Genomic DNA, 18,417 nt, shown 5'->3' on the forward strand with positions numbered 1-18,417 from the left:
TTAAAGTCGTGATCCAAAGAAAAAAAGAGTGTGCTTAAGAGCTCTGGACACCACTAACTGGGGACTCTGGCAAAGCTAAGTCGCAATCTGAAAAGGTTCACCCAGTTATGTGTCTGTGGCATTTATGTATCCGGTGGTAATACTGGAAAACAAAGTGCTTAGGGCCACGGCCAAGGCTCATAAGTAGCTGTGTTCAAGAATCAACATGCTTAACTAGGAAAGTCAATAACACTATCCAAAATTCTAAGTTCCTAGAGAAGCCAATTATTCTGAACTTCAAAGGAAAAAGTGAGATGCCAAAACTGTTCATAAGCAAAAAGCTACAAGTCCCGCTCATCTAATTATAATTAATATTCAGTGATATTCTAGAATTTATAGTATATTCTCTTCTTTTTATCCTAATTGATATTTTCAGTTGCTTGGGGACAAGCAACAATTTAAGTTTGGTGTTGTGATGAGCGGATAATTTATACGCTTTTTGGCATTGTTTTTAGGTAGTTTTTAGTAAGTTCAAGCTACTTTTAGGGATGTTTTCATTAGTTTTTATGTTAAATTCACATTTCTGGACTTTACTATGAGTTTGTGTGTTTTTCTATGATTTCAGGTAATTTCTGGCTGAAATTGAGGGACTTGAGCAAAACTCTGAAAAAGGCTGACAAAAAGCATTAAGAATATTAAGAATGTTCTCTTCGGCTCAGAATCATAGGAGGTTACAGCTCCTCTTCCCCTGTCATACACAACACAAAACACAATCTAAAACAAGAGTTATCACCCTTCTGAAAAGAGGGTGGGTAAGTCAAAATTAATTGATGCAAAATATCAAACAGTTAGTATGCTTCTTGTTAGAGTTAATATATAAACAATGAATAGTTAATAATTCAAATACTAAAAGGAATGAATGAAGCAAAAACCAAAATTAAAGAGAATAACAACATAAAGAAAATGCTTAATCTAAATACTCATCAACTTAATCATTGTCAAATCAAAATCAATCCTCGGCAATGGTGACATAAAACTTGGTGACCGGAATTCACTCTCTATATAAAATGAATCCGTTCTTTGGCAAGCACACCAAATTATCGTCAATTAATAACCCACAATGGAGTGGGGTCGAATCCACAGAGATTGATTGATTGAGCAATTTTAGTTAATGAGTGAATTTAATTAAGCTAATCAATGTAGAGAATAATGAGTGCAGAAATTTAAATAGCAGAAATGTAAATGACTTAAAGGTAAAGGAAAGCAATAAAGTGCAAAAAAGTAAGCGGTAAGAATGTAATGAACTGAAACATAAATGACTGAATTGTAAATGAGAATGGGGAATAGCAGAAATTAAAGAAAGCTATAAAGAATGGGGAATGTAAGAATAGGGAAGATTCATTGGGATTGGTAGATGTTGTTCTCTTTGGATTAAATCCAGCTCATCTCATCTTCAATCATGCAACTCATTGACCTCTTGGCAATCATGATTGATTGAACCCCAATCCCTTGATGATTCAATCTCTCAAATCTTGATAATCAGCCAATTCCTTGGTCTAATTGCTCAAGAAGAGAGATATGCTTGGTCCCTGATTATACCATACATCATCATAGATCCAAATAGTGGGTGGATTTCATGTCACCATATCCAATCCCAAAACCCATATCTACTCAAGTGTGAAGAGAGATTTCAAGAATTATTTCATGTTTCCTTTTCCAAGGTTCCCATGAAACCCATTTTGCATTCAATCCCAAGATGATTGAACACTAGCATGAAGAACGAAATTCCTTCTAGCAAATCAAAAAGAGGATGAAGAGAAGAAGAAATTCACTATCATTAATCCATCAAGTACAACAGAGCTCCCTCTCCCAATGAGAGGGAGTTTAACTACTCACAGCTTAGAGAAAAGTACAAAAGATGGAAGAGATGAAGTAAAGTAAAACTAAAACTTAATCACTTAAGCTAACCACTCGCCAATCCAACCCTCCTTTCTCAGTACTTCTAGGGGTATATATACTACTCCTATTACTAGAATTAAGAAAATACAAAAGAGAACAAAAATTACAACTGGAAGGAAAAGGAAAAACTCATAAAATGAACCATGTGCCTAGCGTGTGACTGGCATTTGAGTGGCGTGCCACGCCTGGCTCTCAGCTTGGCTTGGCGCGCCACACCTGGCTCCCCAAGTGGCACACCCTTCTTCATCAGCTAACCTGGCATGCCACGCCTTTGAACCCAAGTGGCACGCCCAGGTCTTTTATTCCTCCTTCCTTTCTGGAAAACAACACTGGCATGCCACGCCCAGTAGGTGGCATGCCATGCCCAAAATAAGGCTTCCTCATTCTTCTCTGGAAAACAATATTGGCGTGCCATGCCCAGTAGGTAGCGTGCCACGCCCATAATAATGTGTGAATGAGTCCCCTTGGTCCAGCAACTGACGTGCCACGCCTAGCATTCAAGTGGCACGCCCATGGTTATCTTTGTCTTGGCGTGCCACGCCTTAAGCCCGAAGTGGCACGCCCAGTCTTCTTCTTCCTTGGGTGCTAGAGTTGGCATGCCACACCTTCGACATCAAGTGGCACACCCAACGTTGGTACTTCCTCCATGCCCCTCTGGTCAAACATATTGGCCTGCCATGCCTTCAAGTTCAAGTGGCACGCCCTTGTTGGTGTGAGCTCCTCCAAGCTTGGCGTGCCACGCCTAGAACCCAAGTGGCACGCCCAAGTCATGCGTAGAGTTAGCGTGCCACGACTTTGAGCCCAAGTGGCACGCCCAGTGTTGAACCTTCCCGGCCTCTTTCTGGACTAATGAATTGGTGTTCCACGCCTTTGAACCCAAGTGGCACGCCTAGTGTTGGCTAGGGGGTTGGCGTGCCACGCCCCCTTTGTGATCTTCAAAATTACTCTCTGGAGAGTATAGTTGGTGTGCCACGCCTGGCCTTGACATGCCACGCCCATGTTAAAGCTCCAAGAGTGCTTCTCTGGAAAATAAAATTGGCGTGCCATGCCTGGCCCTGGCGTGCCACCCCCTATTGCTGGCGTGCCATGCCCATACTATTTGGTGGCATTTGTACCAAGTGGCACGCCCAGCTTTTATTTCTTGTTTCCTCCTTCCTTTGTTGCTCTTTTCACCTGAAATTCAACATAAACTCATTTCAAATCAATGTATTATAATATTCACCATTAACTCATGAAATTGCAGTGAGTGAATGAGATTATAGTTCTTTTATGGTCCTTTTATATAGGAGAAAGAGGTAGATGATGCAAGTCATCATGTACCAAACACATTTTGCATAAGAGATATGAATGAAACATGAAATGTTATGAATGGGGTATTACATTGACGTGCCATACCCAAGATATGTAGTGCCATGGCAAAAGACAGGGCATGATGCAATACATGCAACAAATGAACTTACAATGCATAAGGCACATGAATTTATTTTTAAATGATGCGTGCGTGGTGTGGGACGCCCTCAAAGTGCTGTGGGACATATGCACTACAATTAGTACAAGGAATAACCACGTATGCAACCCTTTTGGCATAGGACACCATCCCCCTTGGCATGAAGTGGCAATGAATAATGAATGATGAATAATGAATGATGCAAGAATGAATGATGCATGAATGAATAAATAATGAATGATGTTTGCAAGCCTTTTGTGTGGGACGTCTGATGCACCACTATTTCGTGGCACATCATGTTCTTAATTGAGTGGATTTTATCCACTAATCTCACACTTATTCATTGAAATTGCATGTTTTACATTTTCCTTCCTGATTTTGTGCTATGATTGAAAACATGTTTCTTTGGTCTTAATTTAGCTAATTTTAATCCTCTCTCAGTACCATTTGATGCCTTGATATGTGTGTTAAGTGTTTTCAGAGATTACAGGGCAGGAATGGCGTAGAGGATGGAAAGGAAGCATGCAAAAGTGGAAGGAGTACAAAAAGCTGAAGGAATTGCTAATGCTGTCAGCCCTTACCTCTTCACACTCAATTGATCATAACTTGAGCTACAAAAGTTCAAAAGAGGCGGTTTCAATTATGTTGGAAAGCTAACATCCGGCACTTTGTAACGATATATAACTTTCCATACTTGCTTGACTTTTGAGCGAGGCACATGCGTGGATCACGCGTACGCGTGACCCGGCAAAAGTTTAATCCACGCGTATGCGTGGACAACGCGTACGCGTGACATGCGCACGTGCTGGACGTATCAGAAATTGCTGAGGGTGATTTTTGTGCTATTTTTGACCCAGTTTTTAGCCCAGAAAATACATATTAGAGGCTGCAGAGTGGGGGAATCAATCATTCACACTTCTCATTCACACAATTTTAGGTTTTAGATGTTGTTTCTAAAGAGAGAGGCTCTCCCCTCTCTCGAAGTTTTAGGATTTAGGATTTATCTTAGTTTAGGTTTATTTCTTCATCAAATTCAGGTTCAATATTCCTTTAATTTAGTTTCTCTTCTACTCTTATGTTGGCTTTGATTTTCTATTTAATGCAATTTGAAGTATTTCGTATTTGTTTGGATTTAATATTCTATTATTGCTTTTCTATGCTTTTATTTTATACCTGCCAAGTGCTGGACAAAATGCTTAGAAGGTTGTTAGAGTAGTATTCTATGTTCTTGGCTTGGTTGGGTAATTAGTAACACTTGAGTTATCAAACTCTTTTGTTGATTGATAATTGAAAGTTGCTGATTGATTTGGATTAAGAGATTATTGGTTTAAATAAAGATAATAAAATAAACAGAAAATAAAGATAAAGTTACTCATGTAATTCAATAGTGGGAATTTCAGATAGGTGTTTGGAGGTGCTGTGTTCCTTCTGAATCTCTGCTTTTCTACTTCTTCCTTCCAGTTTTTTTATCACTCCTTTTTATGGCAAGCTGTATGTAGGGCATCACCGTTGTCAATGGCTACATCCCATCCTCTCAGTAAAAATGTTCCAAATGCTCTGTCACAACACGGCTAATCATCTGTCGGTTCTCAATCAGGTTGGAATAGAATCCAGTGATTCTTTTGCGTCTGTCACTAACGCCCAGCCTTCAGGAGTTTGAAGCTTGTCACAGTCATTCAATCCCGGAATCCTACTCGGAATACCACAGACAAGGTTAGACTTTCCGATTTCCCATGAATACCGCCATCAATTCTAGCTTATACCACGAAGATTCTGATTAAGGAATCCAAGAGATATGCGCCTGGTCTAAGGTAGAACGGAAGTGGTTGTCAGTCACGCACGTTCATAGGTGAGAATGATGATGAGTGTCATGGATTATCACATTCATCAAGTTGAAGTGCAACGAATATATTAGAACAGGAACAAATCGAATTCGATAGAAGATAGTAGTAATTGCATTAAAACTTGAGGTACAGCAGAGCTCCACACCCTTAATCTATGGTGTGTAGAAACTCCACTGTTGAAAATACATAAGTGAAAGGTCCAGGCATGGCCGAATGGCCAGCCCCCAGATCTAAGAACTAAACGTTCAAAAGATTGAATAATACAATCCAAGATTTTCTAATAAACTAGTAAAAAGTTCTATTTATACTAAACTAGCTACTAGGGTTTACAGAGGTAAGTAATTGATGCATAAATTCACTTCCGGGGCCCACTTGGTGTGTGCTTAGGCTGAGCTTGATCTATCCACGAGCTGAGGCTTCTCTTGGAGTTGAACGCCAAGTTGTAACGTGTTTTGGGCGTTCAACTCTGGTTCGTGACGTGTTTCTGGTGTTTGACTCCAGAATGCAGCATGGAACTGGCGTTGAGCGCCAGTTTACATTGTCAAATCTCGAATAAAGTATGAACTATTATATATTGTTGGAAAGCTATGGATGTCTACTTTCCAACGCCATTGAGAGCGCGCCATTTGGAGTTCTGTAGCTCCAGAAAATCCATTTTGAGTGCAGGGAGATCAGATTCCAACAGCATCAGCAGTCCTTTGTCAGCCTCCTATCAGAGTTTTGCTCAGGTCCCTCAATTTCTGCCAGAAAATATCTGAAATCACAGAAAAATATACAAACTCATAGTAAAGTCCAGAAATGTGAATTTAGCATAAAAACTAATGAAAACATCCCTAAAAGTAACTAGATCATACTAAAAACTACCTAAACAATACCAAAAAGCGTATAAATTATCCACTCATCACACCCCCATATGACCCTAATCCTTACCCACCATACCAAGAGCCTTATGAGCCATACTTAGAACTACCACCTCAATATACACCATCTCCATATCCTTATCAAGAGGAACCACCTCCGTGTTATGAGCCCTTTCTCCCAACAAATGAACCCTCCTATCCACCTCAAACCTCTATGGCGAACACACTTACCTCTCTCATTGGTGTCACCTCTAAACTCCAAAATCTTATATCCCACATGGACCAACCGTCTACCTCCAATATTCAACCCTCAAGCTTTATTGCACCACCACCCTCTGTGCAAGAATACCCATATCCATCAACCCAAGAGCAACATGATCTCAATTATGCTACTGACCCGGAACAAGAGAGAAGGGATCAGTTTAGCGAATTCATACTTCACAAGAAGCTAGAGGAGGCCCTAAAGGTGGCGGTAGGAGAGACCCTTGAAGGAAGTTGTCAAGAGGTGAAAGTCAACAATGAGGAGCTAGAATTTGTACTAGAGCAAGAGGAGAAAGCCAAAAATATAGAAGAAAAGGAAGTGGTTGAAGATTTAGGAGATGCGGAACCTCCATTTGAACCTCAAGTCATGGAACCTCCTTCCAAGACGATTGACTTTGATGTTGAGGAGGGTTTACAACCTCCAAAGCATATCATGGTTGAAGACTTGGAAAAGGTTGATCATGAGATAGTTTCAATAATTAATGAGTTTCTACCTATAATTGAACTCTCTCCCATTGAACTAGAGGAAGAGGTTAATGTTACAAAAGCTTACAAAGAGGTGGAAGTTGTCAAGAAAGAGCTCAAGGGCATGGAGTTGGAAATCACCTTGCCAAAGTTGTTGGAGACCTCTCCCCCAAAGCCATCACCATCCATTCCTTCATTCAAGTGGGTAAATCTTTCATCTCTAAGCTTAATTAGTGCACTTGAATATGCTTTGCTTGAGACGGATGGGCAACTTAGAGCTCTTTATAGTGTTAAGAGTAAGAGGGAGATGGTTAGTGGTAAGAGTTGTCCTGCAAGGTTCAATATGTTTGCATGCTCCAAGTTGAAATGCAAAGGTTGGTGTAGAGCTCGATTGAATGGGTCTAGGAAGTTGTTTGGAAGTCTCAGTGAGAATTCAGGTTGCTTGTCACCCGGTTGGAACAATAAACAACAAGATGGGTACAAAAGCAAGGTTTGGGACCCCAAATTCATTCCAGCCATCAACACTCTTGGGGCCTTGTCACTTGCTTCAACTTGCTTGAAGGCATTATGCGCCTAGTTTGGGATCCCGGAGGCTACTGGAAGTACAAACATTGGTGGGAATTCCTGGAAGAGTTCAAGCATAAGCCGCCTTGACAAGGAGTTCACCACGTGTCCAACTTAAGGACTTTAACTAAAAGTGCTAGGTGGGAGACAACCCACCATGGTATGATCTTTCATTTTTTATCCTTAGTTTTATTTTATTTTATTTTTATTAGTCTTCATTCATAATTTTTGCATAAGCATCTGCATTCTGCATATATAAAAAAAAAAGAAAGAGAGAGAGAGAGAGAGAGAGAGAGAGAGATAGAGAGAGAAAAGTGCGTTCCATGCGTGCGCGTGAATCACACGCACACGTCGCATGCGACGCTAAACCTTTCAGAAGGTTGCGCGGGAGTTGTGCAAGAAGGGTGCCTTGCGCACAAGCCAACCCACGCGTACGTGTGGGCGACGAGTGCTCATCACCCATATTTTAGTCAACCCACGCGTAAGCGTCAGCGACGCGTACGCATGGATGGAAAATCGGCGTCAATGGGTGATTTGGCCGAGAATTGTGCTGCCTTGGTGTTGGTAACATGCGTTTCGCACGACCAAAGGTCACGCGTACGCGTGACTGACACTCACGCGTCAGTGTTCATTTTTGGCCATTCACGCGTACGCGTGGGCGACGCTTACGCATCACATGGCCATTTCAGTTTTCACGCATACGCATGATGCATGCGCGCGCGTCGCGTTTGTTTCTTGTTCTCTTATCATTTCTCCTTCTTTCTTCTCTCCTTTTCTTCTATCCTCCTTCTTTCTTACTTTCTTCTCCTCCCTTCCCTTCCTTATTCTCTTTCATTCCCTTTTACATATTACATTTGCATACTTTCCTTCATTGCATTTTAATTTTGTTCATGTTTTTTATCTTCTTTTATAATTTTCTATTTTATCACTGGTGTTAAATATTCTTATTCAACTATTGCATCTTTTCTTGAATTATTTTGGTGCTTTGTGACTTGTTTTAAACTGTTAGGTGTTATTAATTATAAGTCAATGCTAATTTTTATGATATTCGTATTCCATTTGCATTGATATGCACCTATATTGTCTTTCATTACCCGCACTCTCTCCCCCATTATTGTAATTTTTGCACTATTCATATGCCATTTGCTTCTACTATTTTCTCACTTGCATGTTGTAGCTACCATGTAGTTGAGATCCGCATTATTTGGCATCAACCCACCCATATTCTATTTGTTTTCTTATCTTTGTTTCTGGGTTACTCTTCCTCCCTTTTCTCTTCTTTCAGGATGGCCACTGAGAAAGGAAAGGGAAAGCCTCTCAATGGGGGCAACCGACAAGTTCATCTGCATAACCTTTGGTGAAAAGCAACAGTTGTAGCCACCCGTCCACTTGCACATCTCTGCATGCACCAAGGACGGTGCAATCTTTAAGTGTGGGGAGGTCGATACCAATCTCCATGGGTTAGTCACTTTCTTCTCAACACCAATTTTTATTTTTCTTTGTTGGTTCATTGTTGCATTTCCATGTTTGATTGCATATTTGTTTGATTTTGTGCATATTTTACCATTACTTGGTTGAAATGATGAATTCTTTTCAAGAAACTTTTTATAGCATTTCACTAATTTGAATTAAAATTTTTGTTAAACTTGTTTGAAGAAATATTATATTGGAACATGGTTTAGAGCTCAAACATACAAAACCAGTGAGATTTTGAGCCTATTTGATTGGTTGTATTTTATCAACCAATATTATATTTTGGTGTGTGTTGTTCTCTCTATAATTGTGATCTTTGTCTTGCTTAATTCTATATTTCTATGGCTTAATGTATGCATGCACTTATGTGATTGAGGCCTTGTTTCACTTAGCTAACATACCCATATGGCCTTAACCTTTTCATTATCCTTTGCAAACCAAAATTGAGCCTATTTTACCCATTTGTTCTTTACTTTAGCTCATCACTAACTCTAAGTGTAAAATAATAATGTCCCTAATTGGAATCCTTGGTTAGCTTAGACTAGTAAGAGTACTCACAAATTAAGTGTGGGAAAATTGGATTTGCCAATATTTGGTTTGAAAATTGGGTGTTGTATATTGTTGAGAAAATGTGAAAAAGAAGGTTGATGACATGTTTATGCATTAAAAACCTTAATCATATGCATTGAGAAAAATAAAGGAAAAGAAAACAAATAAATAGAAAAAAAAAGAGAGAAAGAGAAAAAGAAAAGAAAAAAAGAGTGAACAACAATAAAAGGGGACAAAATGCCCCAAAGTAAATGATGGTAGCAATGCATATTAGTTGTACTCAAATTCGGATGCATGAATATGTGGAAAACATAGTTAATAGGTAGTTAGATTTTGCATTTTAATTACATGGATTGTCTTAAGTTAGGTGGTAAGTTTAGGTTAATTAAGGATTCAGATTTTAGTCCACTTGACCAAATACAATCCTACCTTGACCCTAACCCCATTACAACCCTTAAAGACCTCTTGATATGTGTATCTATGCATTAAATTTTTGTTGATTGTTAGATGAAGAGCAAGTCTTAGAAAGCAAGGTTAGTAGAGATTTGAGAGAATTGAACCTTAAACACTTAAGTGATTAGAGTGTATACACTTCCGGTGAGGGGTCGATGCTAGATTCTTTGTTCCTGGCTTTCATGAGCTATTTTCTTCTTGCAAGTCTATTTGTACTTCATAAATATGATTTAAATTAGTGAAATCCAGTTCATATTTGTTCTTAAAAGATTTATTTACTTTTAACCAAGTGGTTAGAAACATTTTGCATACTAGTTGCATTCATTTAGATAGGTTGCATTTCGTACTTTCTACCATTCCTCTTCACTCTTTTAGTTCTCTTGAGCTTAGCATTAGACATGCTAATGTTTAAGTGTGGGGAGATTTGATGCACCACTATTTCGTGGCACATCTTGTGCTTAATTGAGTGGATTTTATCCACTAATCTCACACTTATTCATTGAAATTATAAGTTTTACATTTTCCTTCCTGATTTTGTGCTATGATTGAAAACATGTTTCTTTGGTCTTAATTTAGCTAATTTTAATCCTCTCTCAGTACCATTCAATGCCTTGATATGTGTGTTAAGTATTTTCAGAGATTACAGGGCAGGAATGGCATAGAGGATGGAAAGGAAGCATGCAAAAGTGGAAAGAATACAAAAAGCTGAAGGAATTGCTAATGTTGTCAGCCCTGACCTCTTCGCACTCAATCGATCATAACATGAGCTACAGAGGTCCAAATGAGACGGTTCTAGTTGCATTGGAAAGCTGACATCCGAGGCTTCGTAACGATATATAAGTTTTCATAGTTGCCTAACTGTTGAGCAACGCGCACGCGTGATCTGCGTGGATCACGCGTACGCGTGACCCGGTGAAAGTTCAATCCACGCGTACGCGTGGACGACGCGTACGCGTGATATGGCACGTGCTGGACATATCAAAAATTTCTGGGGGTAATTTTTGGGCTTTTTTTAACCCAGTTTTTGTCCCAGAAAACACATATTAGAGGCTGCAGAGTGGGGGAATCAATCATTAACACTTATCATTCACATAATTTTAGGTTTTAGATGTAGTTTCTAAAGAGAGAGGCTCTCCCCTCTCTCTAAGTTTCTATTTAATGCAATTTGAGGTATTTCGTATTTGTTTGGATTTAATATTCTATTGCTGCTTTTCTATGCTTTTATTTTATACATGCCAAGTGCTGGACAAAATGTTTAGAAGGTGGTTAGAGTAGGATTCTATGTTCTTGGCTTGGTTGAGTAATTGGTAACACTTGAGTTATCAAACTCCTTTGTTGATTGATAATTGGAAGTTGCTAATTGATTTGTATTCCACTAAAGCTAGTCTTTCCTTAGGAGTTGACTATGACTTGAGGAATCAAATTGATTAGTCTACTTGACTTTCCTTCATTCATTGAGAGTTAACTAAGTGGGAGTAAGAAACAATTCTCATCACAATTGATAAGCATAGCTAGGATAGGATTTCCAGTTCTCAAACCTTGCCAAGAGTTTTTCTAGTTATTAGTTTATTCCTTTTGCCATTTACTATTCTTGCATCTTATCTTAAAAACCCCAAAATATACCTTTACGTAACCAATAACAAGAACACTTCCCTGCAATTCCTTGAGAGACAACCCGAGGTTTGAATACTTCAGTTATTATTTATTAGGGGTTTGTTACTTGTGACAACAAAGTTTTTGTACGAAAGGATTTTTGTTTGTTTAGAAGCTATACTTGCAACGAGAGCTTATTTGTAAAATTCTAGACCCGCAAGAATCCGTTCGTCAATGTCCATGGGTGTCATGGGACGACCATAAAGTAATGCATTAGATTTGGTTGAAAACGCATTTATATATGCATCACGGGTGAAGCGGCAAAGCTTTGATGTGGGATGCCAAAATGCAATAGTGCGTACGCTCAAGCCATGCGTATGCACGACACCCCTTTTTTTTTAGAGTAATAAAAATGTGGAAATATATCAAGCATGGGACGCCAAGACACTGGCATGGGACGACAAAGTGTTGTCGTTCGTACACATGACATGTCTTGTGTACGCACGAATGCTATTTTTTTCAAATCGTGCGTATGCCCATGCCATGCGTACGCACGAATGCCCTTTTTGCTGTCTAATGCCACAAGGTTAGCATGCCACGGAAACAACAAAACAAGTTAAATATGCATGGTAGTAACAGGCGTGGGCTGCTATTATAGTGCTGTGCCATGGTAAGCCAGAAATTATGTCATTTGGTGTCTTTCGACATTAAACTTGTCCTGTGGTACGTCATTCGACATCAAACTTGTCCCATGGTACGCCATTCTCTACGCTCCTTATATCACAAAATCATATTGCTCAATTTTGATCCTTTTAATGCATACTCAGGATACCAAATATTGCATGGTTCATTATGAATCAATCATTAAACTTCTTCTAAGGTTGGTTGTAATACCAAACTTAGTTTCATGCTATACAATATTGGTTCAAATCTTGAGATCAATAATGCATGCATGACATGTTAATCTTAAGCTATATGAATATTATTTTAACACTGCATTGTTATATTGCATGCATGCTACCACACCAATTTTGTTTCCTACTTGAATCCAAAAGGCAAAATTCTTTCACCAAACCATGAAATGCCTTACTCAACACTGGGAAGCAACATGCATTCAAACATCAACAATTTTTTTTTCTTATTGCATGGTTGAGGAGCACGTCAACTTATCTCCTCCTTGGGTTAAAACCTTGGTTCCCAAATGCTCGTTATGCATGCATCATTTAACAGTAAAGACAAAATTAGTAAGAACTAAAAATTAACAAAAAAAAAATCAAAAGATACTATGGTTGGGTTGCCTCCCAACAAGTGCTTCTAAATTAATGGAGGTTGAATATCAACTCCACATATAGATCACTGATTAGATAATAGTTTTGATAATAAGGGGTTAATGAATTTAGTAATTGGTGTATTGGTTTGTGTGTAAGGAGGGTTTGGTGTAATAAAAGATAGTGTATCATCGAATAATCTAGGAATAGTAAATATGTGCAAGAGTTGCTGCCCCATAGTTATAAGTATGAATTCCCTGAAAATCGTGGAGCAATAGTAGATACTTTGCGTGGACATAGGTCGTTGACTTATCCACCAAGAGGGTGGTATTGAACAAATACAAGATATGGTACCTGAAATATCTCCAAATAGATTCCTACGGATCTAAACACTCTGTATCTCTAATATGGTGAACCCATATTAGTCTTAATATAACATTTGAAGTTAGTAGAACCTACTGGGTTTACTGCCAAAAATTTCCATGCTCTCGTTGAGTAGGAACTCATGAGCTTTTCGATCACAACCTCTCCATTAATCGATGGGCCATATATATATGTCGCATCTTCTAGTGTGACCGTGCACTCACCCACTGGCAAGTGGAAGGTGCTAGTCTTTGGCTTCTTTGGCCTCCACTAATCACCTAGAGCAATAAATAATGAGGCTTGTCCTATGATCTTTTAATGCAAAAATGTTATTTAACTTTTGAGTCATAATGGAAATTTCATTTGAATCACTATCAGTCAATATAATATCGCCTGCATAGCATAATAAGTAAATGATACTCTTGCCATCCATTCTAATAAATAACGAAGCGTCGGACTTAGTTAAGTAAAAATGACCAAAAGTGTTTAAGGTGTTGCTGAGCTTTAGAAACCACTCACGTGGTGCTTGTTTAATTTGCACACCAAGTCTTTTGAAATTTGTTCGAAGACTAAGAGTTGTGTCATGTAAGTAGTTTGATGCAGCTCTTCATTTAGAAAAGCGTTATTAAAGTCAAATTGGCATATCACCCAATTTCTAGATAGAGATATAGCTAGGACAACTCTAATCGTGGCATGTTTGATGACAGGGATGAAGACCTCATTAAAATCAAAGCTTTTAGCTTGGGGGAATCCTTTTTCCACCAAACGAGTTTTATATTGTTGTATTGATCCATCAAGGTTTTTCTTTATGGTGAAGACCCACTTACAGCGAATGATATTGGCATTTGGTGGGGGTGATACAATAGTCCGTGATAAGAATTTAAGGGGGTTTAATGGCCTCCTAAACACGTATCAGTCCAAGTATGAGTGTTAATAAGAGTCTTGTACTCCTCTTTCGTAGCCTCATACCATTTAGGTATCTGAAGTGCATTAGCAGCATTCATTGGTTGTTTTTCTTTAGTATCAAGACTATGTGAGATAGTAGCATTGTTTTTTTTTTTTTTTTTTTTTTTTTGCCTAGAAAAGTCACTCTTAGATCTAGTGGTCATGTTTTGAAGATTAGCGAGAGAGAGAGAGAGAGAGAGGGGGGGGGGTGAATAATGGAAGATGAATTTCAACTCCATATATAGGTTGTTGATCAGATAATGGTTTTGAGAATAAAAAGGTTAATAGATTTAATATTTGATGTATTGGTTTGTGTGTTAGGAGGGTTTGGTGTAATAGAAGATAATGTAGGATCAATTAATCCAGGAACAGTAGAGGAAGGGATAGTTTGAGGTTGCTAATGTGTAAAAGTTTGTATTGTTGGTATGCAAGGTAAGGTAAATTATGAGTTTTTAAGAGGTGCCTCAGATTATTTGCTCAAGATTAGCTCATTATATGGAAATTGTAGTTCATGAAAATCCATATTTTGAGTTATATAGGTCTTACCAGTGAATGAAAGGCACATGTAGCCTTTTGTGATTGGATACATATTCTAAGAATATACAGTTGTGCGACTTGTAGTTGAACTTGGCAGAATTATATGGTCGAAGATGTGGGAAGCAAGCACTCCCAAATGTCTTTAACATTATATAATCTGGCTTAGACAACAAAAGTTACTCAAAAGGAGATTTATAAGATAGAGTAATAGTGGATAAACAATTAATTATATATGTGGCAGTAAGAAAGGATTTGTCCGACTATGTTAGTGACATTTTTGCATGAGAAAGCATTGCCAATCCTATCTCAATATTGTGGCGATGTTTTCTCTCAACATGCCCATTCTGTTCTGGGATGCAAGGACAGATAAGTGATGTGTGATTCCATGATGTTAAAGAAAACCTTTGAATGCATGAGATAAATACTGCTTACCTTATCTGATTGGAAGGTCTTAATGTAGTGTCCTATAGGTTTTTCCATAATGGCCTTGTATTGTTTAAAAGCTTCTAAGACCTGTGATTTGTTAACAAGCATATATATGGATGTATATCTTGAATATGCATCTATAAAGGTGACATAATAGCGAAAACCAATATGCGAGATCATGGGGGCAGGACCCCAAACATTTGAGTATACAAGTACAAGAGGGTTATGATACATAATTTCAGAAATAAGAAAAGGGAGTTTATGCATCTTAGCTTGCATGCAATGATCACAAACATTAATAGATGAATAAGAAGAAATAGCTCTTTTATTATTGAATGGAAGGTTACATTAAGTGAGGACATAATTTACAATTTTTGGTGTAGCATGTCGAATTCTGTAATGCCATAAAGTGCAAGAGTTACAAGGGACAAATTTTCTATATTATGAATAATGGGTGAGTGATTTTTATATGTAATAATATTGACGAAATTGTAAATGCCTTGATTTTTTTGTCTGCAAAAAAGAGTCTCATGAGTGTGTTCACGTTTGACTAAGCATGAGTGTGCATGGAATTCAAAAAATATCCTGATTGTCCTCACAGAATTTACCAACGCTTATTAGATTGTTAGTTAAATCAGGAGTACAGAGGAGGAGATTATTCAAAGAAAATAAATGATTAGAATCTCTAGAAAGAATGTCTGATGAACCAAAATGATAGATATTCATACCTGAGCCATCTCCTAAATAACTTGCTCAGAACGATGATATTCATTGCTTGAGGCAAGATTGTGAGATGGTGTGAGACTCTATCTGGATGCCAAGAATCATCACTAACAGTAGAGGGTGCTACAATGTATGCTTGTGGTTGGTGAAATGAGGAAGATCGGATGAAGGAGTGACAGATCATGTAGAGAAAATTGTAAAAGTTTCTGGTTTGTTGAAGATGCATTGGTGGTCTAAAACCTTGTGATTTTGATGGAGATAGAAAAGTCTTATCAAAACAGTGATAGCATGACCATGCTAGGTGGCCAAGTCTATCACATACTTGGCATTCAGGTTGTGTATTGGTGAAGGAATTTCTGCCACCACGAGTGAATCTTGCCCCTATTCCATGTCTCCCTCCAAAGTTGGATTGTGAAAAATTTGCTTGAGCCATCATAGAATTTGGTTTACCAAATCTTTCTAGCATATGATCATGTGTAGATAACATACTTTCTACTTCATTTAGTGTCAATAATTCTGATCTTACTGCGATAGTGGAGATGAACATTTGATAATCCTTATTAATACCTTCAATAATAACATCTATTTGTTCTTCAAGTGTGAGATTGTTGCCTAATGCAGCAAGAGAATCAAATATGTGCTTAAGCTTTGCCATGTAATCTTGAACTGTGAGGCCAGCTTTCTTAATTGTCTTGAGTTGAGATTTGAGATGCTTGACTTTGTGTTAATCAGCTTTGATGAAATCGTCTTCTAACTTTTCCCACATTTCATAACAAAACATACATTCTACCATTTTGTTGTTAAAATCTTGATCCATTGAAGCCAAAAGAAACCATATCAGATTGTAATCTTCTTGCCTCCATTGTTGATAGGCTTTTGATTCAGTTCCAGTAAGCACATCAGCATAAGAATCAAATTGCTTTGGAATTAAATCTTTGTTGAAGTGATCTTGAAGATCTTAGCCCTTAATCATAGCAAGAGCTTGATTTAATTTGTCTTGAAATTGTGCTCCGTGAGCTTGTTGTTGATAGGATTTTGGAATGATTTTAGTGTGAAAGAAGATGAAGCAGCATTAGATGAAACAACAACATTGTTATTGGGTGAGGTAATTGAGAAGCATGGATCCTTGAACCAGAGGCTCTTGATACCATGAACGATTCTTAGAACTAATGAAGAAATTAGGCAGCAGTGAAAAAAACATAGAGAAATAGTGTATTGTATCTTAAGAGTGTTATACTAGAGGCAAACTCTACTCTTATATATACTAACCTTGAGACATTAGGAAGCTGAGTACGTACCACAAAGAACTAGGAGGCTGAATACGTATCACACTACACACAAACACAGTTCTTATTAACTGAAATAACTAACGCCAACTAAATATAGTAACCAATTACAATTAGCTAAGTTATATCCTTTTCAAATATTATAATATTTACAACTTATAATAATTTATTATTATTTATTAAGCATCAAATATTATTATTTATTAAAAATTAATTTCGCCGCTTATCCTGAATTACCACAAAAGAACAAAAATTAAAAATCCTAAACCTTACTCAGTTTTCTCACACTCAAATTTCACCATTTATCCATAAAACGGAATACACGAAGGGTAATTAGACACGTAGCAGTGAAATTTAAAACCCTAAATTGAGATAAAACGCAAAATTAAAAAGACTAATTAGGAGAATTTTGCACCTTGTGGTCGATGTTGGAACGTGAAGTGAGAAGAGTGCGAATTGGGGGATTTTTGAGAATGTTCTTCAATTCCGGCTTCTGATTACCCATCTTCGATTTCATTCTCCTTTCTTGAATACTCCAGCTCAATGAATTCTGTTTAAGAGAAATTGAAGAGCTTCTTCCAAAGCTGTGGAGGTAATCAAGACTTCGATAGTGACGTCTGTGTTATGGAGTTGCTACTAACCGCGTAGAGCAGTGCAGTATAGACCAAGGAGGACGGACGCTCACGCCACCAAGGACGACGATGCAGATGGATAACGACACCAGCGAACACAGGAGAAACGCCACTGACTTCAGAGAACAAGCGTTGGCCAAGGTTCTACAAAATGTCAAGGGTAGTTTTGGGATTTTGAAAAATTGGAGGTGGATTCAGTTTGCTATTTTAAATTGAAAAAAAAATTAACGTCTAGGATCCTATTGAAAAGAAAAAAATTATAAAGACCTAATTGAAAATTCGGTGAAACAATAGCGACATGTAGAGTAATTAAACCTTTTAAAAAAATTAATTTTGAATAAATTTTATAACTATCAGCATAATTTTTTTATGTTAATATCTAATTATATTTTTATATACATAGAGAGAAAAAATATTATTTTTAAATAGCAAGTATAAAAATTAATTATTTCTATTTGTGCAACAGACTTAATAGTTAGCACCTGATCAAATGTAAAAATATACACATTAAATTATTTTAAATTTTAGATAACGAATGTTAAACTTAATTATTAATAAAAACTTAGACTTTTTCATATAAAAGTAATAACTAAAAATCTTATTATTTGATTTTTTATCTACAGATACTTTGGTCTTTTTAATCAGAGACTTTTGTCAACCTACGATTTTTTTTGTAAAAATAATTTGATTTTATAAATCTTTTGTGTCATGCATTATCTATATTTTCAGAACAAAGTGAATCATAATTTTAAAAAATTTATATTCTTGTAATGTTATTGCGAGTAAAAAT

The sequence above is a fragment of the Arachis stenosperma genome, chromosome 1 (genome assembly GCF_014773155.1).
Source record: "Arachis stenosperma cultivar V10309 chromosome 1, arast.V10309.gnm1.PFL2, whole genome shotgun sequence".
NCBI classification, from domain to species: Eukaryota; Viridiplantae; Streptophyta; class Magnoliopsida; order Fabales; family Fabaceae; genus Arachis; species Arachis stenosperma.